Raw genomic sequence first — 26,693 nt, forward strand, 5'->3', positions numbered from 1 at the left:
ACTGTTGCCTTTTCCTAGTGACTTAACAATTTCTTGAGGGCTGTACCTTTAAATTCTCAGATCGTCAACAGACATGTACTGCATAGGGGACAAGGTAGACGCCAGTACACATATAAAATCTTAACATTTTTCAACATTATTTTATAGTAGGAGAATATCTAGAAATGACCATCTAGAAGTCATAATTAAGCCATGTGCCTACTGTACTTTTCTCCATTTCTGTATTATAAGAATAAAAGTTTGCATATTAGGGAAACAGCTGTGGTTCAATCGATTGGGCTCCCATCTACCATATGGGAGGCCCTGGGTTTGTGTCCCAGGGCCTCCTTGTGAAGGCAGCCTCACCTGCAGAGAGCTGACAGCCCGCACCCGCAGACAGCTAGTGGAGCAAGATGATGCAACAAAGGGTGGCAAGCAGACAAACAGAAGAATATGCAGTGAATGAACACAGAGAGCAGACAGCAAGCAAGGTGCGGGGTGGGGATGGGGGGGTAAATAAAACAAATAAAAATAAGTCTCTAAAATAAAGTTTGCATATTAAAATTTGATGTTTTTCCCCAGAGACAAATAGCATATAATGTATCTATATTTAGATCAAATTGTGGTAATATATTTATTAAAGAATAATGTTGGGAACTAAAGCCTGAACATATGGACTTGAACTGATGGAGGAGAAGAGCGAAGATCAATCTCATCATGTATAAGATATTATATGATAATTATTAATTCTTGTATCAAAAAGAAAAACGGGAGCAGTTATGGCTCAAGCAGTTGAGTGTCCACCTCCCACGTAGGAGGTCCCGTGTTTGGTTCCCAGTGTCTCCTAAAGACAACAAACAACAAGTAGACAATAAGCACACATCAAGCAAAAAACAACAACAAGCAAAAGAATAAAAACGAGCAGACACTGAGGACAAACAACAAGCAAATACAACTAGCAAAGAGATGAGGGAGCCATCTCAGGGGAGGGGAAAGAAAAACAAAAACAGCTTCTATTTTGAAATTTTTAAAAAGTGAGTTTTTCACAGAGGAAACCAGATGAGGGAACATATGTAGCTCAATTAAAATAAATAGTTATATCTATTTACTTTTCAGTACCCAAAAGACATCAGCAAACAATAAGGTTTCATGAATCTCACCTCATGAACTACACTAATTTTTAAAAAAGATTTATTTCCTCTTCCCCTTCCCCCTCCCCCCACCCACCTGCTGTTTTTGTTGTCTGTATCCATTCCCTCAGTGATCTTCTGTGTCTATTTCTCTTTTTGTCTTCTCTTCTCATTTTTTCTCCTCTAGGATTCACCAGGATTCGATCCTGGGGACCTCTGATGTGGAGAAAGGTTCCCTGTCAACTGTGCCACCTCAGTTTCTGGTTTCTGCTACGCTTCATCCTGACTTTCCCCTTAGTCTCTCTTTTGTTGTGTCATCATCTCGCTATCTTGCTGCGTGACTCACTTGCTTGGGCACTAGCTCACTACACAGGCACTCTTGCCGCGTGGGCACCGAGGTTGCTGCACGGGCACTGGCTTGCCACACAGGAACTGGCTCCCATGCAGCCACACTTTCTCTTCTTTTTTTCACCAGGAGGCCCCAGGGATTGAACCTGGGTCCTCCCATATGGCAGGCCTATCACTTGAGTCACATTGGCTTCCCTGCACTAGTTTTTAAGAGTCTAAATTTGTGGGTAGAGATTTGAATAGTTGACCAATAAGTATTCTCTCAGAACCACCTATATGTGGGAAGGTATACTGGTCTGGTAGCTGAGAAGACCTAGACTCCTGCCGACATCTGCCTCTAAGTAGCTGCTGGCCTTGGTAAAAAAGCAAAGCTTCTCTGGGCCTCAATTTACTCAACTGAAAAATGACTCAACTGGAGTAGATTATATACTCTGACAGCTGATAGTTCTAAGAAATTAAATATGTGAAACAGAGCAATAACAGAGAAAGGGGAAACAAAATACTCTGGCAACCAAGGGAATATCAGTTTTTTGTTGCCTAACAATCTAAACACAAAAGCTCAACTTAGGCCAGAATTTAGATTTTAAAAATCTAATTATTGGTTGCCTTAACCACACCAACTGCTCATTTTATATATATATATATATATTCTATTTATATTCTATCCCCTTTATGATCTGCTCTCCCTCTACATGACTTTGTTTCAGCTACAATAGCCTACTCTTCTTGCAATGCCTCCAATACATCAAACTCTTACCTCATGCACTTGGCACTTGCTGTTCCCTCTGCCTACAATGACTTTCTCCCAGATATCTATACTGCTAGATTCCCACTTCCTTCCCACAGCTCTTTGCGCAAGTGTCCCCCTACCAGTTGAACTTCCCTGAATATGTAACAAAGCTTTAGGGCATTCCGCCACCTCCTCCAAATGCTCCCTTACTCTGTTTTATTTTTCCCAAAGCACTTATCACTACCTGCCTCATATTATATTTAGACCTTATTAAATATAGACCTGGCATCTTTAAGATCTTTCTCTCCACGTTAAAAATTCCATGTGGGCAGAGCTCTGTTTTGTTCCCCAAAGGTCTAGAATGGTGCCTGGTACATTCATTTTAGTACATATATCAACATTCTTAACATGACTTTTTGAAGTATCCAAAATGGTATTTTTTACATGGATTAAACCAACATTCTACAACTATTTGCACAACACGCTGTTCCGAAAGACTGAAAAACCTGAGTCTAATTCATGTGTAAATTTTCAAATTCCAAGTCATAAGAGATCTAATAAATAATGGTTCTTACTACAATGCTTATGGAAACTATAATATGCTTTAGAAATGATCGCATAAAATCTTAAGGATAACTCCAGAAGCTAAAAATACTTAACTATATAATAAAACAGGAAAGGTGATATAAGAATTCACACTCAAATTGTGAATCCAGAGTAGACCAAATACAAAACCAAAGATAAACAAATTATTACTGGCGGGGGAGGGGGGGGGAACTACTGACTAAAGTCACACAAACTTTGGAGTGTATGCTTCCCCACAGCACTTTAACTCAGCCATTTTCTCCATGCAATAATTTTTCCTCTGCACAATGTTTCTACCATAGTAGTAACCCGAAAATGCTTCCAAGTCTGAGCTCTTAACAAACAAAAAAGTTTTCCCCACCTATGATTAGCCAAAAGCAAACTGTTCCAAACAAATGTTCTGCATAATAGGAATCTCGATAGCCACTGCTTTTTCCCATTCTTAATCCAGGCATTACCATTTCTTAAAAACCAAAAGCTATGTAACAAATTTCCTTTACCAATCAAAAGATTCTAAAATAAACACACATATTTTCTTTTAGTTATTTACTGTGAAGAAATTAAAACTGAAGTACCTTCTCTACTTCATTATTTACAATTCCTTAACCCCACACTCAAAAAAGAAAAAAAGTACTAATTGGCATATAGGTTCTTCGTTTTATGTGTAGGGGAGAATTTATGAGAATTTCTAGAGTTTAACGGTGGAAAAATAGGCCTCCCATGGAAATAAAAAGCACTCTCCCAGACAAAGTAGAAGCAACCACCCAACCCCTAGCATACAAACAAAATGCTCTCATTTTTATTATTTAATATGCCTCTCCAACAGTGTCTAAGGTAGAGAAAGGAGATGTTAACTGCATTTACATAAGGTAAGGAGCTTAACTCAAGATCTGAGTTGTTCTTATTAAGTGACAGAGTGACAGGCTTAGAACCAGAATTAAATTTTTATAAAGGATGAGGATGCTTTGAGATATATATCATAAATTACTAGTTGGGTATTGACTTGATATATATATCCACTAGTAATTTAATGCAAGTCCTAAATTTCTAACTAATTTAAAACAGAAATAATGAAATGAAAAATAGTGGAATGAGAAATTGCATTTTTCAGCACAGTATCTCCGCAGGACGGTTTCATTAATCTGGCAGCCATATTCCTAGAGCAGACCACCACCCGTGTGGCTCTCCCCGGGCTGAGTTCACTAACTTTACAAACAACACAGGCACTTAGGTTTCACTTCCTCAGCACGTTGGACGACTTAGCCAGTGGCACACACCATTAGCAGAACACAGAGGCCTCCAGTCCCCATCTAAACAGGCATTAGCTAGGCTAAATCAAAACTATGCTGCTACCCAAATCAGAATTTTTAATAAATAAGTTTGACTAAAACTTGTTTTTTAAGAAAACCAACACATCATAATCATACCATCCCTTTAGAAGGGTCACTTTGAAAGATACCCTTTTTCCAACTGCCTTCAGAATCTATTTCAGTCACATAAGACTGTTTCATTTCTTCAATCACCTAGGAAATTGGGGCTACGCTCAATTTGGAAGGCAAATTAAGAGGTTAATCAAATGTTTGTTCACTGATCAGATGGAGATTTTTCCTGAATGGGAGGAATACAAATAAGAAGAAATATTCACCAAGAAACAGTAACTGGAGGATTAGAAAACAGTTACTGAATGTCTGATATAAAGTATCAGCAATATTTTTTCATATAGCAAGAATCTGAAAGTATTTTAGAAAATATGCAAGCCGAAAGCAAACTTAACGACAAAAAAGAAGCACACACACACATTTGTCCTAGTAATAAGTGTAATGTCTGGGAAACCCAATAAAGTCTTTTGCTTTCCTATTCCATAAAGTAGGATTCCAAACTAAGATGTAACCATTACATGTTTAAAGTCTGTGAAGTCCTATGTGAGAAAAACTGTATTTTTACATAATTTTCACTACAATTACTGAAAAAATCTGCTCTTCACAGATTGAGTCATAACTTAAGAAATACATCTAACCAACAAGCTAAATGGACTTTAAGGTAAAAATGGGAAGCATATTTGGCCCAACGGATAGGGCGTCCACCTACGACATGGGAGGTCCAAGGTTCAAACCCAGGGCCTCCTGTACCATGTGATGAGCTGGCCCACGGGAAATGCTGACGCACACAAGGAGTGCCGTGCCACGCAGGGGTGTTCCCCATGTAGGGGAGGCCCATGCACAAGGAGTGCGCCCCGTACGGAGAGCCACCCAGCGCAAAAGAAAGTTCAGCCTGCCCAGGAATGGTGCCACACACACGGAGAGCTGACACAGCAAGATGACGAAACAAAATGAGACACAGATTCCAGGTGCTGCTGACAGGAATATAAGCCAACACAGAAGAACACAGCAAATGGACACAGAAAGCAGACAACGGGGCGGGGGTGGGAGGGCAGGGAAGGAGAGAGAAATAAATAAAAATCTTAAAAAAAAAAAAAGATAAAAATGGATGAAAAGACTCGAAGAGAGAATATGAATTGCTCAGTACAACTTGACAGGGATTGAGTTCATTTGAAAAAGGGGAAGAAGGGGCATTCAGGGTGATAAAAAAAATAAAATGGAAGCAACCCAAGTCAACAGATAAATGGATATGGATAAACAATATGTGATATATACATACAATGGAATATTAATCAGTTGATAGGAGGAATGAAGCTCTGATACATGTTACAAAACAGATGAAACCTGAAGTCATCATGTTAAGTAAAATAAGCCAGAAACAAAAAGACATTGCATTGTTTCATCTCATTTATATGAAATACCTAGAATAAGTAAATCTATAGAGACAGAAAGTAGATTATAGGTTACCCAGAGCCAGGGAGTGAGGAGAATGGGAAGTTACTACACTTAATGAGAGTTTCTGTTTAAGGTGACAAAAAGGTTTGGGTAATGGTTGTTGGTTATATTGTCAATGTAATTAATACCTCTAAATTGTATACCTGAAAGTGGTTAAAATGAGAAAATTTTAGGTGAATATGTTACTACAAAAAGTTAAAAAAGAAGTGACAAAATATCCAGATGGCTGTGATGAAAGTTACAGGACGCTAAGGGACCTAACTCACAATGTAAATGGGCAGGCCCAATAATAGTAGTCAATTAAATGACAGTATAGTCTGATTCATATGAAATACTTTGAAGCCAACAAATACATGCCAAAGAAAAGATGACAGGGAAATGCAGTATATTAAATCAGAAGCATGTTAAGAACAATATACAGAATACCAATTTTTTTAAAATTTTATTCATGTTTATGTATACTGTATTTACCTAAATATAGTGTGATTACTCAGAAACTAAACTATATATCAAGAGGTAGTCAAAACCAATTGTGAAAGAAGTATACTGCTGTTATTTCCATCATTTTACAAATCTCAGTTAAGCACATCTCATGTCACACAGCTTATCACTGTCAAAGGTGGAAAGGCAATCCATCACATAGTAATGAAAAGGTGGTAAAAGGATATGGTATGACAGCCAGGAATTCGGTGGTCACTGATCCAGAGGTAGGTCAATATATTAAACACAAGTTCAATCTTACCATGGAAGATGACCCAAAAGGAATCTGCAGACCCTGCAATGGTCATGAGACAGTGCCATCTTACTTAAAAAAACAAGGTGCAGCTGCAGTAAAAACCTGTCTGTCAACACAACGATATGCTATTTCTGTCACTGTGTTCTCGGCAAAAGGAATGGACTAAAGACTCGTTTTTGTGAAAAACAAGAAATGATAAGGATAACTCTGTAATTTGGCAACAGCACATATTTTATAGAAACTGTTATTGAATTATAAGCATTTTTTCCCTTTTAACGAATTAATTTTATTAATCACTATGTATAAGCAGAGGTTTTAATAACTGTTAGTGTTAGGGATCTTCAGAACACTTTAGAATGCAACAAAATTAAAAAGTTATACAGTAACAATCAGGATTATATGTGAGAAATGACACATTCCTAGTGTTACAAGAATGGATGCTTGCCCGAGGAAAAAATTTCCAACATAAATCCAAAAAGTGCTTCATCTGAAAGAACTTACATAGATGTTTTAGAACTCAAAAAGGGGCTCTGGTGACCAAAAAATACTATTACCCAAAATGCACACAAATAAATGTCTTTGTGAGGTATAAGTCTAGACAATTATTCTAAATTCATATTTTTTATAATAACGTACACTCTTAGGTTAACCTTATAGGTTGATTATTTCATCTGTATCTCTAACACTGACATATTTAAATAGGCAAAATAAATACATAAAACTTTAGGGATTGTCTCATTGGGAAAATGAAGGTTGCCATGTTTGGGGTCACGTTTTATTCAGATACATAAGGGTGATTAGATGCATGTAAGTGTGTATACATTTCCAAATGCTTAATTAGAGTGTGACAAAGGGAGGTGTCACATATTCACCTAAGACCTAGCTATATAAAGCTGGGAAGATATGGAATTTCTTTCCTCCTAAATTGAGCTCTTTGAGGGGAAAGATATAGTCTCACAATACATTGTGGTGATTGCAACCAGTAAGTACGGAGTTCAGCAGCAACACAGAGGAGGCAGTGAAAATAGGAGGAGAAAGGACATTTCCCCTGTCTCCAACGTCCTACTCCTTCAAAAAAAATTGGGGGAGGGGGATACCAGGGCTAGGGATTGAACCCAGGAGCTCATATGTGGGAAAATGGTACTCAACCACTGAGCTACAATGGCTCCCCAGAGTTGGTTTTTCCATTTGTTTGCTGTTTGTTTTCTTTTTAGGAGGTACTGGAGATCGAACTTGGGACTTCGTATATGGGACACAGGCACTCAACCACTTGGGCTACATCCGTTCCTCTCCTTTAAATCTGGATATCACAATTATAGCACTCATCACACTTCGTTAAAATTTCTGGCTTATCTATCAGTCTCTCCCACATAACTGAGCTTGCTAATAGCATGTGTTCTTCCTTGTATTCCCCAGCATCTAAAACAGTAGGCCCTAAATAATTATTAAATTAAAATTAACAAATGAAATGTACCTTAGACAAACGATGTCTATGGAAAGTAATACTATTCTACTTAGTCTAACTTTTGGTGCAATGACAATTTGAAAGCAACGTTTTGGTAACTAATCTATAGAGTAGTATACTTGCTTTTTCAAGTATATATTATTCCTAGCCCTCCCCATGCCACTAGATAGTATGAACTGCCTCAATAAGAAAGCCTCTACATCAGAGAAGAGAACATAGAAGAGTTTCAGCAAAAAAGGCAATTTCCTGGCAAGGAAAGAGTTAACATCCTTTTTATCTGTAGCAAAGGAAATAAGGGGAACCAAAGAGGGAATAACTGGAGAAAAGAGAGTATACACAGAGATACGTAAATAAAGCCAATCCTAAGATATTCTACATTAATAACTGGCTGAAATTTTATCTCTCAAGTCATAGCTGAACACAAGCTGAAATTTGCCTAAATACTCACACTTTAATTTTAAAAGTACAAAATAATTTTTTCTCATTAATGGAATGTAATTGCCCTAAAAATTTAATCAACACAGAAAACTTCATTTGAGTCCACCCAACCTACTGTCTCTTATCTATCATTATCTCTGCAAATTGCCTCCTCACCCACAAATCCATTATAAATACAATCTTACAACAAAAGCAGAAAGTTTAAGGCATTAAAACGTTCTGTTCAAAAACATATACTCTTGGAATAATGTCAGAATTCATTACCACTGACCTGTATTTAAGAGAAAAGTTCATTATTCTTCTTTTCTTTTCCACTATCAAAATGTTTTAGCCTACTACGTAAATATGCTTAACACAAGAAAGTCTACAACTTGCTTGGTGTGCTGGTGTATTCTGCATTCCTACCACTAGAGGCCACACTGTACAGAGAAACAGTGAGACCTTGGCAAGAATAAAGATAGGCTCAGATCAATTCAGGCTCCATAAACAAACTGCTTATTTTTCAGTTCATTTATGAGTCCATTCTAGTACTACAATGCAGTGATTTCCAAACCTAGATACTTTCATTCCATCCCAGGTTACAAATAAGGATCTATGGGGTAAGGAGAACTGTATTTTGGTAAGCACTTCCTCAGAGGGTAACTATTACTTCTGTGATAGTTTTTAATTTAACAGAAAACACAAGGTGATACCAAAAAGTTCTTAAAACAAGGTTTAAAATATATATTTATTTAAAAGGAATAGGAAAACAAAAGTAGAGCATGACAGTGCTCCAACATCAAAACTACATATCCACGGTATAAACACAAGGTGTTCTCCTTCCCTTCTTTGAAGATCTCAAGTTTCAGAAATACAATCCCACCTGTGGAAAACAAAACATAAACATCAAACAACTGCCAAAATTACAAATTCTCCTTTGTATTACATTCTAAGAACTTTCTAATCATTCATAAGCCTCATTAAGGAGATATAACCAGAACTCTCAAGAACAATCTCATACTGGATCAGAAACATAAAATCTGACTTCCTATGCAAAATGAAAGATTAACTAACAATACATGATGAGCCCTGTACTTACCTCTATCAACGCTGTTAACCACAAGAGTCCAGGAAAGAAAATGGGAAGAATTCTCCTTTCATTCAAACAAGACCAGGAAAAAGGAACCAAAGCTTGAGGGGTTCTGTGAGTGCAGATCAAAGTACTATAAAGAAAAAAATCTGATGAGGTTAGAGAAATTAAGACTAAATCTGAAGAAAAGTGTATTTTAAGTAGGGAATGAACAAGTGTCCCGGTTTGCCTGAACGGTCCTGGTTTATACCTGTTGTCCCACTGCCCCATTCAGACAATATCCCATTTTTCTCTCAAAAATAATCCAATTTGGACAGTAAATTATATGCTACCTTTGTTATGACCTAATACCAGTCTACCTGTAGCTAGAAAATCCAGAAGAATTTTCATGCCTCCTCTTTAACAATTCAAATTCTGCTTAGTCAGAGGGAATAATGGGTGACAGTTTCTCTGCCAGAGTCTCCCTCACCCAGAAAGCACAAGTTCCACGTCACCAGTGCAGTTAGAATGAGAATCTTACATATTCCACAATCCCACAGTTTTGCAAACCTCAGAAAAAAATCATCAGAAATCCCTTTTATTCTACAAATAGTCATTGTATACTGTAATGTGACAATAAGTATGTTGGGAGTTAGGAATATAATGGACAACAAAGTCACTGCCATCATGGAGCTTATATTCTAGTAGGAGGAGGCAACCAACAAACAAATGAACAAATGTATGTCAGATGGTATTAAGTGCTAAGGAGGAAATGAAGAGAAAGAGGGATGGGGTAGAATATGTTGGGGAAGGTTGCTATTTATACATGATGATCAGGGATCGCTAACAAAGAGACTTTTGAAAACGATGGCAACAGTGGTAGTGTGTCACCAGTGGCCTGGAGGCCTTATGAAGCTGACCAAGAAGATCAGCTACCATTGGGGAAGTATGGGGCATTCCATTCAATCTACATCTCATGTCTTCTTCCTTCACCTTACCAAACCAAAGTCATATTGAACGGGATCTTCTCTTGCTGATTCTGCAAAGCCCCCAGTTTTATGCAATGGGAATCTCATTTATTCATTCATGTACTTCACAATTAAAGCAATCTATTTACCTTAAGTATGTCAAAATTGCACTGCCATTTGCTATACTTCATCGAAGGCCACATCTGTGTAAAGCAGGCTTCGAGGGAAACCTCAATGATAAACAAGTGAAAGCCTTTCTCAAAAATCATTTTTCAAATTGCTGGAAACAGAATGACAGATGTGGCCAGAAATAGTTATTACTGCCATGTAATAATTATTATTACCAAATAATATTATTACCAAATAATAATATCTATAGGTGGAAACTGTGAGCAATTTTAATACATTATTGATAAATCACCATAAAATAATATTAAATTTCCTAATAATTGCTAAGAATACTAAAGAACTCCATCCATATACATTCCCTAACCATACATCTGTCCTTACATGGTTCCGTATGACCCATATTCACCTATTTCACAGCATAAAGAAAAAACTATTCATTTCATCCCCTGACATACACCTTTCTTAAAGGCATAATAAAATATCTTCTAAGATACAAATCTGCCTTAGAAGTTGCCAAAATGAAGATATTACTTTTTTACTTAAAAATTCCATATAAATTATACCTCAATAAAGGTGATAAAAAAACAAAAAAAAAAAACCCCACCAATTTGAATCTAAAACTCTAAGTTCTGCTATCAAAGTTTGGTATGAATTAAAAATATATATACACATTTTAGAACTATACACAGGTGTAGAGAAGTTGGGATTTTCTTTAAATTCCAGAATTAAAAATAAATGTTATTAGATTTACTCTAAATTTAAAGGCCAAACTAAGTTTATCACAGAAAAAAATTAAGAGAATTTTTCACTTTGAAAAGCATTAAAAAATAGTAGACTACTTTTATTAAAATTTAGACATAATCACAACTAATTTTGCAACCTGAATTGTTAAGCATAGACTTATTTTCCCTAAATAAAGGCTTTAAGCATAAAATATATAAAGATATAAATTATATAGCCTCAATACATGGCATTTTGATAAAGAAACCTCTGCAGCTAGAGAACTTAGAAACAATGAATTCAATAGTTAACATACATTATACATAATACATCTTTTATGTATAATATGAAAGTGAGTTTTTTTTAGTTCTGCTTTTATGTGCCAACTGCAATAACTGCAGTAATGCTAAGAAAAGACCTTAAGAACAAAATAATTGATCTTTTCATGCAACTATATCAATCAATAATAGATAACATACATTTTTTTCAAAAATCATATTCTATCTGTGGATGGATATCTGATGAGTCTACTGCTAAATCTGTGAGAGAATGTATCTTCCTCTTGGCTTGTTTTAAGAAGGTAATAGAAATCCTAATGGTCTAGAGATAAGCAGTGAGAGAAATTTAACCATTTTTCTCTCTTCATTCTAAAGAACCAAAGTTTTACCAATTTCCAATTTTGCTATGGTGACAAAAGATCCCCCCCCCCCAATAAGCCTTCTACCTAATTAAATGCTACCACTTTGAATAGTACTACCTTTGAAGCCTGATCCCTCCCTAAACTTGACAAACCCTGGAGCACACTACCTAGCTTTTTCTTTTACTGCCATATTGGACACTCTCCAGCAGTGAGACTTGCAGATAGGGAGAAGGATTGTCAGGCACGCTACCTGGGCACTCAGTTTCCATTTCTGAATTTAAAAAATAGGAATACTTAATTTTCACAACATCCTTGTTTTAACGAGACAGTACACTTAGGTTACCTTATAAGCTTTAAAACATCATTACAAAAGTAAGATGTTGTTAATTTTTACTTTATTTTTACCATTTTAGCAGGGTATTCTTCCATCACCTTTTCCATACATTATGAAACCTCCTCAAACTCAGTGACTTCTTTGAAAACTTCTCTAAAGCCTAATTTCTTCATCAGCTGGGAAGTATTGCCAAAGTTACCTTCGTGGGAAGCAGACTTGGCCCAATGGATAGGGTGTCCACTTACTACATCGGAGGTCTGCGGTTCAAACCCTGGGCCTCCTTGACCCGTGTGGAGCTGGCCCATGCGCAGTGCTGATGCGCACAAGAAGTGCCCTGCCAGGGTGTCCCCCGAGTAGGGGAACCCCACGCACAAGGTGTGCGCCCCGTAAGGAGAGCCGCCCAGTGTGAAAGAAAGTGCAGCCTGCCAGGAATGGCACCACACACACGGAGAGCTAACACAGCAAGATGACGCAACAAAATGAGACACAGATTCCCGGTGCCGCTGATAAGGATAGAAGCAGTCACAGAAGAACACAACAAATGGACACAGAGAGCAGACAACTGGGAGGACAGGGAGAAATAAATAAAAAAATAAACCTTAAAAAAAAAGTTACCTTCGTATGATCTTAAGAGTGGCAAAATCTGTGTACGGGTAGATTTCTTTATACTTTATAAACAGGGGTGCTTAACCAGAGGTCCCTGAGCTTGAACTGAAATTCAAAAAAAAACCATTATTCTTGTGGGGACATGTTGGGGCAGATGTGACATGTTTATTAAATAATACACAGTATACTGTGGACTTGGTAAGGGTTCCGTGGAACAAAAAAGTTTAAGAACCCTTGCTTTAAAAAGTTCTTTCATGTCCTTAGTCATCCTTAGTCTTCTGATTATTACAATAGTTTTGTGACAGCAAAGAATGTTCTGTATTGCCAAGGTGCAGATTTAAATATTTGCCTAACTAAAGTAACAAAAAGAAGTGGCTACGCCAGAATTAGGTCCTAATACAGCAATCTTCCCACTGGAGGTGGGGATATACGTTTTTTTTTTCCCTCTCTCTCTGTCTTCATTCTAAGTGGTCCAAATCTTACTACCTTCTCTAATTATTCTAAAATCCATACATTCTCTCCTCTTGGTCCTCACAAATCTAATTTCTAGTATAGACTGTAACCACCTCCTGTCTGGGATGGTATATCCTCTCACAGGATAATAAGGAAGGCATTAGACCATTCAAACGACAGTCACAAGGAACAGGTTTCAAAACTTTTAGACATTCCCATATCCCAGTGCTTCCAAAACTACTGCTGTGAGCCTTAATGCAAAGCATGCCTAAAGACACCAAGACTACCAAAGAACAAGCCAAGTCACCTCACCAGATTTCAGGTAAATAGCCCTACAAGATTTTACATGGGAAGACATATAGTACAGTTTTCCAGTAATCTTATGCGCCAGAGAGAATCAATCCCTATTCTAAGAAATACTAGAAGAGGTAAATCATGTTCAAAGGGGCCTCAAAAATTAAATACAGTATTGGGAAATCACTGGCTAAGTTAGGAAAACATAACTCTGATGAAGAGGTAAAGAAAAAGCAAGCTTAGGTTAAGTATACAAGGAAGCAGCTTGAGGTTCTCTCTTGAAGGGTTTACATCTCCTGAGAGGAAGAATTAGTTCTTTTGCTGCAAAACACCGTCATGTGATATGTCAAGAAATACCTCAATCTTAGGTTCCTAAACTGCTCTATAAATAGCTTTCTAATTTACCACTAGTGACAACCCTATAACTAATTTTTAAGTCAGTATCTAAGGTTGTTCTTTATTGCCTGCCACTCAGTCATTTTAAGCAGTGTTTCTTGGATGGGCTATAAGACATGACCTGAAGATAATGTCTTGATCCACTCTTAAGTCAACAAGTCAAAACACTATTTTGCAAGAATATGAAGAACAAAATTAAGTGAGTCTACAATCTTATACAGAATTAGTATCTAACACAAATTCTGATAGTTAATACACAACTAAATAGTTCTGTGAAGAAAAGTTATGAAAGTTAATGTTAAGAAAAGAAAAATGCGGAAACACTGCTGGATAAATTTTAACTTCTCAGTTATTAAACAGCTGGGTTTTACTTTTAAAAGGAAATGTACAAATGGGAATAAAGATAATATAATTATATCTTCCAATTCTGAAATCAAAAGATAAAAGGAAGCTGACTTGGCCCAATGGATAGGGCGTCCGTCTACCACATGGGAGGTCCGCGGTTCAAACCCAGGGCCTCCTCGACCCATGTGGAGCTGGCCCATGCACAGTGCTGATGCGCGCAAGGAGTGCCCTGCCATGCAGGGGTGTCCTCCATGTACGGGAGCCCCACGTGCAAGGAGTGTGTCCGGTAAGGAGAGCCGCCCTGCACAAAAAAAATGCAACCTGCCCACAAGTGGGCACTGCACACACGGAGAGCTGACATAGCAAGACGACGCAACAAAAAAGAAACACAGATTCCCAGTGCCGCTGATAAGGATAGAAGCAGTCACAGAAGAACACACAGCGAATGGACAGAGAGAGCAGACAAATGGGGGGGGGGGGGGCAGGGGAGGGGAGAGAAATAAATAAAAAAATAAATCTTTTAAAAAAAAAGTGATCATGTAAAGGATAAGTCAGAACTTTCTCTAGTTCCACACTAAAAGATCAAATGCAGCTTTCCTATAACTTACCTCTTCTAGCACATACAGTTGTTTAATTCATTGCAGAGCAGCCCACTCCATTTTATATTTACCAAGAAATCTTTATATCAGCCTTATAAGTCAAACCAAACCAATTCCCCATGACAGCACATCTAAAATAAAGCTAAGTAACTACAATTAGTGAAATCAGTTCTTTTCTACTCACTTAATAAAATTACTGTCTTTCCAAAACCCTGCCCCTCCCCTTACAAAGATGCTATCTGAAAAAAGACAATCTTAGCAGCTAAAAAAGATAACAAGATAACAACTATTAAAACATGTTTTCTAGGCATAATTTTATACCAATAAAAAGTCAAGATTATTCTAAACTAGACTGAGTTCCTTATTTAATTTCTAGTCACAAAAGGTAAAAATAAAATAAAAATAAAAATAGAAAACAAAGGAGAAAGATAGTTTTTACACTGTGTTTAACAAATTGCTTCCATACTAGTTGAAAAGTATACGTACTGCAAATAAAGCAATTTATTTACTCTTCTCCTAATAAGATTTTCATATGTACATAAAAGGTTGCAGGCCAAAAAAAACAGGCCAAACAACTATGGTCAAATAAACTGATGCAGCCTTTACCTATCAGAGTACAAGCATTATTAAGTAGATATATGCTACTCCCATTCACTACACACACACAGGTACACAGTTACATATATTTGAAGAAACACAGCCTTTCCAACAAGCAAACTAAACTAAGGATCACTGCAACCACAATAATGCCAAGTCCCATAGTTCACTAAATTAGCACAAGGGATAAAAATAAGGTTTGTGACCATCATCCACAAATTCAGTGTTAAGATGATGATGTTACTCTGCTAGAGCATGCGTTGCTGCTCCTGTACACATCCTCAACTGCTAACCATTAGGACCAATAGGCAGCAAATACAAAGGGCCTGAGGTCATTTGAGGGGGGGCATCGTAAGGGACCACCCCCCACCCTCCTTTTTCAGGTAGCAAGTTCATAATCCTGGCACAAACTCTATGACTTGATCAAGTGAACTAACTAAAGACCAAGATCATATCTGAATATTTTCAATATAAAAGTTAAATATTATTCAAGAAAGCCTCGTGTTTAAAAACAAAACTATTTTAAAAAAGCAAAACAAAACAAAACAAACAAAAAAACCCTTTAACTTTAATAGTTCATTCACCAAGTCAATACACCAAGTCGACTTTCTTCATCAAATATTTTAAAACATTTACTAAGATATACTCATGCACCAGAAATTATATTCTGGGCACTGGGACTACCAACATGAATAAAACAGAGTTCCTGTTTTCAAGAGAGAGAAACATGCACAGGATGCTATGAAAAGTTAACGAAAACACCTCTTCGGAGGGATATGAGAATAATTATATTACAACTGCTACCCACGGCTTGCCAGGTATGGCTAATTAGCCAACTGGGGGAAGTTCTTCCCTCCCTCATCAACCAAGGGCATATCCAATCCAAACTTACAGGCCTAAACAGAGCAAACCTGAAAGGAAGGTAAACATTTTTTGGTCAAGGGTGAACAATAAGCTTTACATTCCTGCTGAAATTCACAAATGCCTCAGGCCAAGGAATACATTCAAGACTTAATGCCCGGCGGCAGACTTGGCCCAGTGGTTAGGGCATCCGTCTACCACATGGGAGGTCCACGGTTCAAACTCCCGGCCTCCTTGACCCGTGTGGAGCTGGCCCATGCACAGAGCTGATGTGCGCAAAGAGTGCCCTGCCACTCAGGGGCGTCCCCCATGCAGGGGAGACCCAAGCGCGAGGAGTGCGCCCCGTAAAGAGAGCCACCCAGCGCCAAAGAAAGTGCAGCCTGCCCAGGAATGGTGCCGCACACACGGACCCCGTCTTCACCCAGCTACCTCCTACGCGCCTTCAGGACTCAGCTTAAATATACTTCTTCAGACCAAGTTAGGAGCTCTTTTATATGCTCTCACTGCACACTGTACTTTTCTTTCATAATACATAATTACATAATTACATAATTAGTATTATTTCATTTATTCAACAAATATTTTAAACTTATGGTGGTCCAAGAATATATGAAGGATGATTTGGATTGCAAGGATGAAACCATATGAATATTCTCCAAAATATGTGCAAAAACCACCACCACCAAAAAAAAAAATCACAAACACAGATGTGGGTATACAATAAACCTGGATGACTGAAGTGAAAAATTCAGAAAAGCATTTGAGACATGACTGGAAAAGCTGGCAGCCAAGTTTTTTATCATTAAGTATTTTTATATTTTAGCATATTTTTAAAAGGTAGACGATAATTCCCATTTGTCTTGCCCATTTATTCCCATAACAGAATCATATAAAACAATGCTACCCCTTTCTCTCTTCCCAGAGATAGTAAGAAAAGCAAGTTCAAGTTGTTTTTCTCAAGTAATGATAATATAACAGAAGGTGGAACAGAATACTCTGATGGAGAATGAAGCAAATGCTTATGCAGAAACTGTCCCTGATCTTAAGCCTCCAAAGTATCAAGCCAAGAACAAAAAAGCTAAAGGGGCACAAATAAAGCTAAATGGAATAGGAGAAGGAGGAGGCAATTTTGAATATATAAGTAATTGAGGTAAGGGATTTTCCTAAAGTTATATGGAGCTGGGACCAGCACCCCATGCTCCTTTGTGAAGCATTTTAACAATTTATCCTAAAAAGTTGTTGTTTCCATGGGAGGGGATATGGCTCCAGGAATAGAGTGCCTGCTCCCCACATGGGAGGTCTCAGGTTCAGTTTCCCATGCCTCCTAAAAAAATACAAAAACAAACAATAAGCAAAATAAACCCAACTCAAGGAAAGCCCATGTGGCTCAATAGTTGCAGGGCCAGCTTCCCACATACGAGGTCCTGGTACCCCCTTCTCTCCCCCAAAAAAGTTGCTGTTTCCAAATGTAATCTTATACATTTTTAGGAATTACATTACTAAAAGAAATTTTTTCTCCTAACTATATTCCTTCAAGGTTCTCTGTGACTTTAGTTAAGGTACTTCATTGCCATTTAAATGTTAAATTTATTTTCTATTTCCTCTTACCAGGAGTGTCTCGGTTTAGGTATCTACAACAGAGATAATAAGACTACTCAATAGGTTTTTATAAGGATTAAATGTTTGAATGCAACTGCTCAAGACAGAAAGCACTCCATAAATCTTAACTATTATAGCCATTATGCACATTGTTCTAACAACTGACTTTTATCAAATTTTGTATAATACTGAAGACTAAAAAGTTTCCTTAAAAGTTTTATAAGGGAAGTGGACTTGGCCCAATGGATAGGGCACCCGCCTACCACATGGGAGGTCCGCGGTTCAAACCCCGGGCCTCCTTGACCCGTGTGCAGCTGGCCCATGCGCAGTGCTGATGCGCACAAGGAGTGCCCTGCCATGCGGGGGTGTCCCCCCAGTAGGGGAGCCCCATGTGCAAGGAGTGCACCCTGTAAGGAGAGCCGCCCAGCATGAAAGAAAGTGCAGCCTGCCCAGGAATGGCGCCGCACACGTGGAGAGCTGACACAGCAAGATGATGCAACAAAAATAAACACAAGATTCCCGTGCCACTGACAGAAGCAGACAAAGAAGAACACGCAGCAAAATGGACACAGCAGACAATGGAGGGGTTGGGGGAGGAAGGGGAGAGAAATAAACCAAAAAAATATATAAAAATTTAAAAAATTTTATAAAACCTCTTCCTTGAAATCAAATTTAATCATACACTATTTGTTAGGAGAATTTTTCAATGACTCTATAGACTCAAAATTCCCCATAACTTCAGTTATTGCCATTTTTAATACTGTCTGTAGTAATAACCAAGTTGAAATAAAAAGCCTGAAGAAGCAAAATCTCAAACTCAGCTTCAAGATCAGCAAAACTCCTTGCCTTCCCTATTTTAACACTGGTAGAAGAAAATGAAGTACAATTTTGAAATATCAGCTCTAACTATGGTCCAACTTTACCTACAGTAGCCAAAAGCTAACTGGTGAGATCTGTCTAAAGGTCATATGATTAAAACCCAAACTCCCTCCACAATCCAGCCTCAGAAAATTGCTCCAACTATATTTCTCATTACAACCAACCTGTTCCTCTTCCAGCCCCCAAACACTCCATTTACCTTCTATAATCAAACAGGCCCCTTATTCCCCAAATACAATTCTAGACTTCCAGTCTATAAATACTTGCTCATACTCTTTCCTCCATATAAAATATCTACTGCTCCTTACTATTTATTTATTTAAGGTCCAATTCTCCGCCTAATCAAAAGCAGTTATGTCTTTCCTCTGAATTTCAATGGCATTTGATCTGTGCTTATCTCTTATTGCCTGATAATACAGCTAACCTTGTATGTTATCTTCCCTACTAGACTGAGGACATGATTAGCAATTTCACGTTTAGATTTTTCAATAATTTCAACATAGGAACTTGGTAGACACTTAATATGTAACTGCTAAATAAAGGAGCATGCTAATTTCCACAAGACTACCCAACACAAGTCTTTTTTGGTAAAGGTCTTCAGAGATACAGCTTTAAAAACAGGTTAAGAATGACTGATAATGTATCATTTATAGACATAATAGTTAAATCACATAAATCAAACCCATTCCACCAACAACCTTACTGCCTTTAATTGGTTTAGGAAAACTTTTTATTCGTACTGACCATCACCAGATGGATAGAGATGGTTTGCGTTTAAATTCCTAATGGATTCCTAGACTTTACACCAAAAGCATAAGCAGGGAAGTGGATGTGGCCCAATTGATAGAGCATCCGCCTACCATATGGAGGGTCCAGGGTTCAACCCCCAGGGCCTCCTGACCCGCGTGGTAAGCTGGCCCACATGCAGTGCTGCCACATGCAAGGAGTGCCATGCCACACAGAGGCGCCCCTACATAGGGGTACCCCAAGTGCAAGGCGTGCGCCCTGCAAGGAGAGCCGCCCCATGTGAAAAAAGTGCAGCCTGCACACACAGAGAGGTGACATAGCAAGATGACACAACAAAAAAGAGACACAGATTCCTGGTGCAGCCTGATAACGCAAGCAGACGCAGAAGAACACACAGCAAATGGACAGAGAGCAGACAATGGGGGGGAGGGGAAAGAAATAAATAAATCTTAAAAAAAAAAAAAAGCATAAGCAACCAAAGAAACAATAAGATAAATTGGATTTCTTCAAAGTTAAAAAGTTTGGTGCATCCAAAGGACACTCAGCAAGAAAGTGGAAGGGCAATACACAGAATGGGAAATGAAAATCATGTATCTAATAAGAGTCTACCTCCCAGATTATATAACCAACTCTTCTAGTATCTAGAATACATAAAGAACCCAATTAAAATCATGCAAAGGATCTGGATATTTTTGCAAAGAATATATGCAAATGGTTAACAAGCTCATAAAGATGTTCAACATAATTTGTCATTAGGGAAAAGCATATCAAAATCACACAGTGAGATATCATTTCACACAGACTAGGTTGCTATAATTTAAAAAAAAAAAAAAAAGACATGCAGCCACTGTGGAAATCAGTCTGACAGTTCCCCAGAAAGTAAAACATAAAATTATCATATGTTCCAGCAATTCTACTCTTAGGTATATAGCTAAGAGAACTGAAAATACATGTTCGCACAAAACTTGTAAACAAATGTTCAGAGCAGTATTATTCACAATAGTCAAAAAGTGGAAATAACCCAAATGTCCATCAGCTGATGAATGGATAAGCAAAATCTGGTATAGCCATACAACGGAATATTTTTCAGTCATAAAAAGGAATAAAGTTTCGATATATGCTATAACATGGCTGAACCCTGAAAACATTAAAATGAAAGAAGCCAGACCACATGCTACATGACTGCATTTATATGAAATAAATATAAGATAAATAAAAATATATTTGCCCAGAATAAGGCAGAGCCATAGAAACAGAATGTAGATTAGTGGTTGTCAGGATATGTGGGGAGGAGGGAATTGGGAACAACTTCTAAGAGGTACAAGATTCCTTTTCGGGGTGATGGAAATGTTCTGGAATTAGTGGTGACAGGTGCAAACAACATTGTGAATATACTAAAACCCACTGAACTATACACTTTAAAAGGGGTGAAATTTTATGTTATGTGAATTTGTATCTCAATTTTTAAAAACTGCAAAAAGGAAAAACTACCTTGCCTCACAATCCCCTTTTAAAATTAACTTCAGATCAGTTAGCTGCTAATATTTCAAATTATTCAATACCACATAAGAATAAAATTTCTGTAAACAATTGCTGTACATCAAAAAGGCTTGCCAATCCTCTCCAATGTGAATACTACCCCACTATTTAATATTTTGTATAAACTTGAATTACACTAAGATTTTCATATATTAGATATATATTTAAAATATGGGAATGTCTATTTCTTAAGCATTCACAAGATAACTATTATCAGCATATAAAATTTCAAACATACATACACACACTAGAACCTGTTCTCAGTGTTTATAATCTGAGGACACCTTCAATCAGCAGAAATATACAGGCGAAAACACAGCAACTGAGTACATTAGTGTATCATGTGAAATCACTTGTGCAATATGCCCTCAATGTTTAATGAAGAAAGGAGTTTGGAAAGCATGCTTAGCTTCTTCAACCACTATTTGGAAAAAATGTCCCTTGAGTAAAATGCGGGCCCCAAGGATGCTTTTAAATAAGCTTATGGCTATAAATACCAACACATTCCTAAAATCACTTCTACAATTCCACATGTTTAGAGAAAACTGACAGCAATTCCCCTGGTCCCTGGAATTAACCAATGGTCTAGATTTACTGGAATCTCACCACTACCCTTGCCTATATCTCATGGAACTTCCTTCTAAAAGTCATTCATTTTCTTTTCTTAATGCATTTGGCATTATCTATTAGGTGTCCTTTATCCTTACATCTAAAATGGGCCTACCATACAGTTATACTCTAGGAGGCACCATTCACATAGACTATAATGGGATTGGCACCTCCTGGAATTGCGCAAAGCAGCAGCTCTGATAAATACTTCAAATATTTCCAGTCCCGTGTTTAATTCTTTAAACTACATTTCAAGCATTCAGGATTGTTTTCATTTCCTAGGCTGCTCAAGCAAATTCCATGAAATTTGGCTTAAACAATGGGAATTTATTCACTTATGGTTTCGAGGCTAAAATAAAGTCCACATCAAAGCATCATCAATGTGATGCTTTCTCCTCTAAGACTGTGGCATTCTAGGGCTGGCTGCTGGCAATCCTTGGCTCCTCTGTCATATTTGGTGATATTTCCTGGTCTCTCCCTTCTTTTTCTGGGTTCCATAGATGTCTAGCCTCTTGCTTCCTGTGGCTTTTTCTCTGTTAAAGTTCACTCCACTTATAAAGGACTCCAATAACAGGATTAAGACCCATCCTGATCGATGTAGGCCATACCTTCTTAAGTCAAGTAACCTCATCAAAAGATCCTACTTACAATGCATTCACCCAAGCAATGGATTAGATTTAAGAATATGTTTTTCTGGGGTACCTACACCTTCAAACCACCACACAAAGACCATGTCAAGGAAAATGTTCATTCTATCTAATACAGTGTTCAAATACAGCAGCTGAAACCAAAAAAAATTTTTTTTGCTGTAGCAGTATTTTGGAAAAACACACCTAATACATATATAAACCAAACTGGAAGTCTCATGGATTCCATGAAACAGAGCAATTTTATTCAGTGTTTTATCAATGCTACTGATTAACTTTATAAACTTATAAACAAGTAATTACCATAAACCACAATTAAGATAACTGCCATAAAAAATTAAATGTCTCCTGGAACAATCTCTATGTTGTGTCCATAAGTTGTTCACGGAATAGTCTGAGTTCTGTAGAAAGATATGTATAATTCAATATTTATTGAGCATACTCAGGGTCACTAAGAACTTCAAGAAGAGCTACAGAACAGTATGGAATAGAACAGTTCCTATTCTTAAGAGAAAACACACATGAACCAAACACAAATATTTACCTACATATATATATACAAACACACACATATACACAAATGCATGAGTAACTACAGTTTAACAAAATTATATATTTTAGATGATGATAACAATGTTGTAATGACAGGTCTAGAAGGCATTATTCATATTCAGTGATATATATATATTTTTTAAAGATTTATTTATTTCTCTCCCCTCCTAACCCCCCCTCAGTTGTCTGCTCTCTGTGTCCATTCCCTGTGTGTTCTTCTGTGACCGTTTCTATCCTTATCAGCGGCACCGGGAATCTGTGTTTCTTTTTGTTGCATCATCTTGTTGTGTCAGCTCTGTGTGTGCGGCACCATTCTTGGGCAGGCTGAACTTACTTTCGCACTGGGTGGCTCTCCTTATGGGGCGTACTCCTTGCTTTCCTTAATGAAAGCAAGTTAGTTTAAGCAAAGTTTAAAAGGAAGAAGGGGGAAATGGACTTGGCCCAGTGGTTAGGGCGTCTGTCTATCACACGGGAGGTCCGCGGTTCAAACCCCGGGCGTCCTTGGTCCGTGTGGAGCTGGCCCATGCACAGTGCTGATACGCACAAGGAGTGCCCTGCCATGCAGGGTTGTCCCCCGCGTAGGGGAGCCCCACGCGCAAGGAGTGCGCCCCGTAAGGAGAGCCGCCCAGCGCGAAAAGAAAGTGCATCCTGCCCAAGAATGGCGCCACCCACAAGGAGAGCGGACACAACAAGATGATGCAACAAAAAGAGACACAGATTCCAGTGCCGCTGACAACAACAGAAGCGGACAAAGAAACAAGACACAGCAAATAGACACAGAGAACAGACAACCCGGGTGGGGTGGGGAGAAATAATAAATAAATCTTTATTTTAAAAAAAAAAGGAAGAAGGGATCTGTTTGATGGAGGGATGAGAAAGAAATTTTGTGTCTGAGGAATGGATGTGGAAAGACTAATATAATAATTTGAGGTCAAGAACTTATTTTGTCACAATTGGTACCTAACGTGCCTGGTTGGGACAAAAAAAAAAAAAAAAAATTGAGGGCAAATAGATATGACCCAATTCATGAAGGGCTTTATAAAGCCATTGGGTAAAAGTATATTACCATTAGACTCTTTTTGCTCCCAGCAGACATTTTCCAACTCGCACCATACATTCCCTCCAATCTATTTAACTATATGACATAATCAAAGGATCATGCCACATCCTTACTTAAAGTCCTCCAATGGTTGGGTCATTGTTACCCGCCAAATCAAATCTGAATTACCTTGAGAGCTTAAAGGACCTCTTAAATATAGTTCCTCTCTAATTAAGTGCACTTCCCTCCCCTTTAATATGCCTAAAATTTATACCCTAATTTTGTTTCTATTATCTCTAAGTTTCCTCAAGACTAAATAAAAACTCGTTTGGTTCCAGGTTACAATCTATCTGAACCATCCATAAACTAATGTAGAAAAGGCACCCTTCCTCCCCACCTCAGAATGACTGCATACAGTCACACAGGGACCATTACTCAAACCACAGTTGCCCTCTTCCTGTGCCCAATACCTCTCCTTCCTGTCCCCCACGTAACAAAGGCAAAGTTATATCTGTTACAGTTAAAATAAAAGCTGTAATCTCTCATATAGAAAGGGAGAAAGTATGGGGTTGAAAGCTGTATGTACTCCAGAAACACATGTTCTTAAATCTAATCCATTCCTTACAATTCCTTACAATGGTATGAAGCCATTGTAAGTAGGACCTCTTGATGAGTAAGGTTATTTCAGTTAAGTTATGGCCCAGTCCAACTAGAATGCATTTTAATCCTATTACTGGAATCCTTTATAAGGAGAATGACAAAGAGAGAAAGCCACAGAAAGCAACGAGAAGCTGAAATTCACTGGAACCCGGAAAAGAACTGAGAGACCTAGAGAGGCCGCCATGTACACTACCATGTGACAGAGCAGCTAAGGACCATCCCCACAGCCAGCCCCGGAACACCACAGTCCTTGGAGAGAAAGCATCACCTTGATGATGACTTTATTTGGACATTTTCCTGGCCTCAAAACTGTGAGATAATAAATTCCCATTGTTTAACCCAACCCATTTCATGGTATTTGCTTGAGCTGCTACAGAAACTGAAACAGATGGATTTGATTCCAACATCACAGTATGTTAAAGAAATCAATATTCCTCTGAACATTACTTTACTGTTCAAATACTTAATCTTTCTTTTTAAAAATGTGGAGTTGTAAGTAAGTACAAAAAATATAAACGTCAGCAAGAAATTTTCATGAGTCTTTAAATACTACAGAACTTTCTAAATTGTCTCCGATTTACTAGCACAGAATCAAGCATCAGAAATGTTGAGCAGGTGAACACTGGTCACAAATATTTAATCATGGCCCGGTCTATCTGTTGTACCTTTTATTTTTAGAACCTTTCCACCTTAAAATTGAGGACCCCAAAGAACTTGTCTATATGGGTTTTCTCTACCAATAGTTACTGTTAGAAAATAAAAGTTTAAATATTTCTTAATTTACTTTAAAAGAATAAACCCATTATACATTAACATTTATTCATGAAATAAAACCGTATTCTCCAAAACAGAAATTTAGAAAACGAGCATTGTTCTACATTTTTGCAAAGCTCTTTACTATTTGGCTTAATAAAAGATAGCTGATTCTCATACCTGCTACTTCATTCAATCTGTTACAGAATCACACATCATATAGCCTCTGGAAAATGCCACCACACTCAAGAAGGAATAAAAATGAAAAAAGCAAACAATGTCTTAGTATATGAATACAGTTTTAACCAAGCAAATTCCCCTGGAAGTATCTTAGGAAGCCCCAGGAGTTCACAGACTACATTTAAGAGCCACTGCCATGAATAAATGAACATGGTTTATTCAAATTCTGGAATAGGAAAAGAATTTATGTAAAAAGTCATGCTGAGGTGAAAGCAGACTCTGATGTCAGACTGCCAGGTTCAAATTCCCATCTTCAAATTCCCATCTTCCTGGCTGTGTGTGACCTTGGGCAAATTACTGACCATCTGAGTTCGCTATTTTCCCTTATCAATAAAATGGGAACAATAATAGAATCTCTCACAGGGTTGTTAAAAGGAATAACCAAGTTAATAAATGTAAAGTGTTTTGTACAGTCCCAAAGTAAGAATAAAATATTTGTTAAGTAAATATAAAATTAATCTAGGCATGCCTAGTTTTAAGTATTGCTACCCACATACTAATATAACTTGAGAAATCCTTAATAGTCTGAAAATCTGGCAAATCACAACTCTGAATGTAATTTTTAATATAAAGGTTTAGGCTCATCAAAATTCCCTTTTAAAGGAATATAAGTCAAATCTGACAGCCCAGAACAATTCTCCAAGAAAAGAACCATATACACAATGGATATACAAAATTCTAAAAGGTCAAATCCAAAAAATTTCAATTCTCTAGAGAAATGTACAACTGGAAACATACTGAGACAGAATACAAAGTAACGGAAATGCCACTTTAGCCACCGAAAGAACAGGAAAAGCTAATACTAAATTTTATTTGAAAGTTGAACCATACTTTTTGGTAGGACTCTAACCTTTCGCCAAGTTTTTGAGTTTATTTTTCTAACATCTTTGATTTTCAGAGAGAAATAATTAAACTAAGCAATTTGGTACTAAAGAAAATAGAACAGAAACTACTTTCTATATAGTATCCTAAACTTTCACATTAAATATTCTAAATGATAATCAAGATAATAAACTATTTAAATTAAGTCAATTCTGAGAACTAATTAAAATGGACTGTGTTAACAATTACTGAATTTTTAAACTTTAAATATTTCATACAAATGCTTCACACAGCAAATGAGAAAAAAGCCAGAAAGAAATAAGCCAAATCACGTAATATAAAGTGTTCTGTTTCTCATCTCCTACTCTAAAT

The 26,693-nt window shown here is 37.4% G+C and overlaps 1 protein-coding gene and 1 long non-coding RNA gene across 29 annotated transcripts in view; both read right to left on the reverse strand.

Moving 5' to 3' along the window:
* Positions 1-26,693, reverse strand: part of PICALM (phosphatidylinositol binding clathrin assembly protein) — a 134,172-nt gene that overhangs the window by 101,637 nt on the left and 5,842 nt on the right. The gene's annotated exons all lie outside the window — the stretch shown is intronic.
* LOC139439893 (uncharacterized) lies at positions 8,945-9,448 on the reverse strand. Its single transcript, XR_011649997.1, has 2 exons — positions 9,324-9,448; positions 8,945-9,107 (listed from the first exon to the last, which is right to left on the reverse strand). It is a non-coding gene; the product is annotated as an uncharacterized lncRNA (long non-coding RNA).

The sequence above is a fragment of the Dasypus novemcinctus genome, chromosome 10 (assembly GCF_030445035.2).
Source record: "Dasypus novemcinctus isolate mDasNov1 chromosome 10, mDasNov1.1.hap2, whole genome shotgun sequence".
Lineage (NCBI taxonomy): Eukaryota > Metazoa > Chordata > Mammalia > Cingulata > Dasypodidae > Dasypus > Dasypus novemcinctus.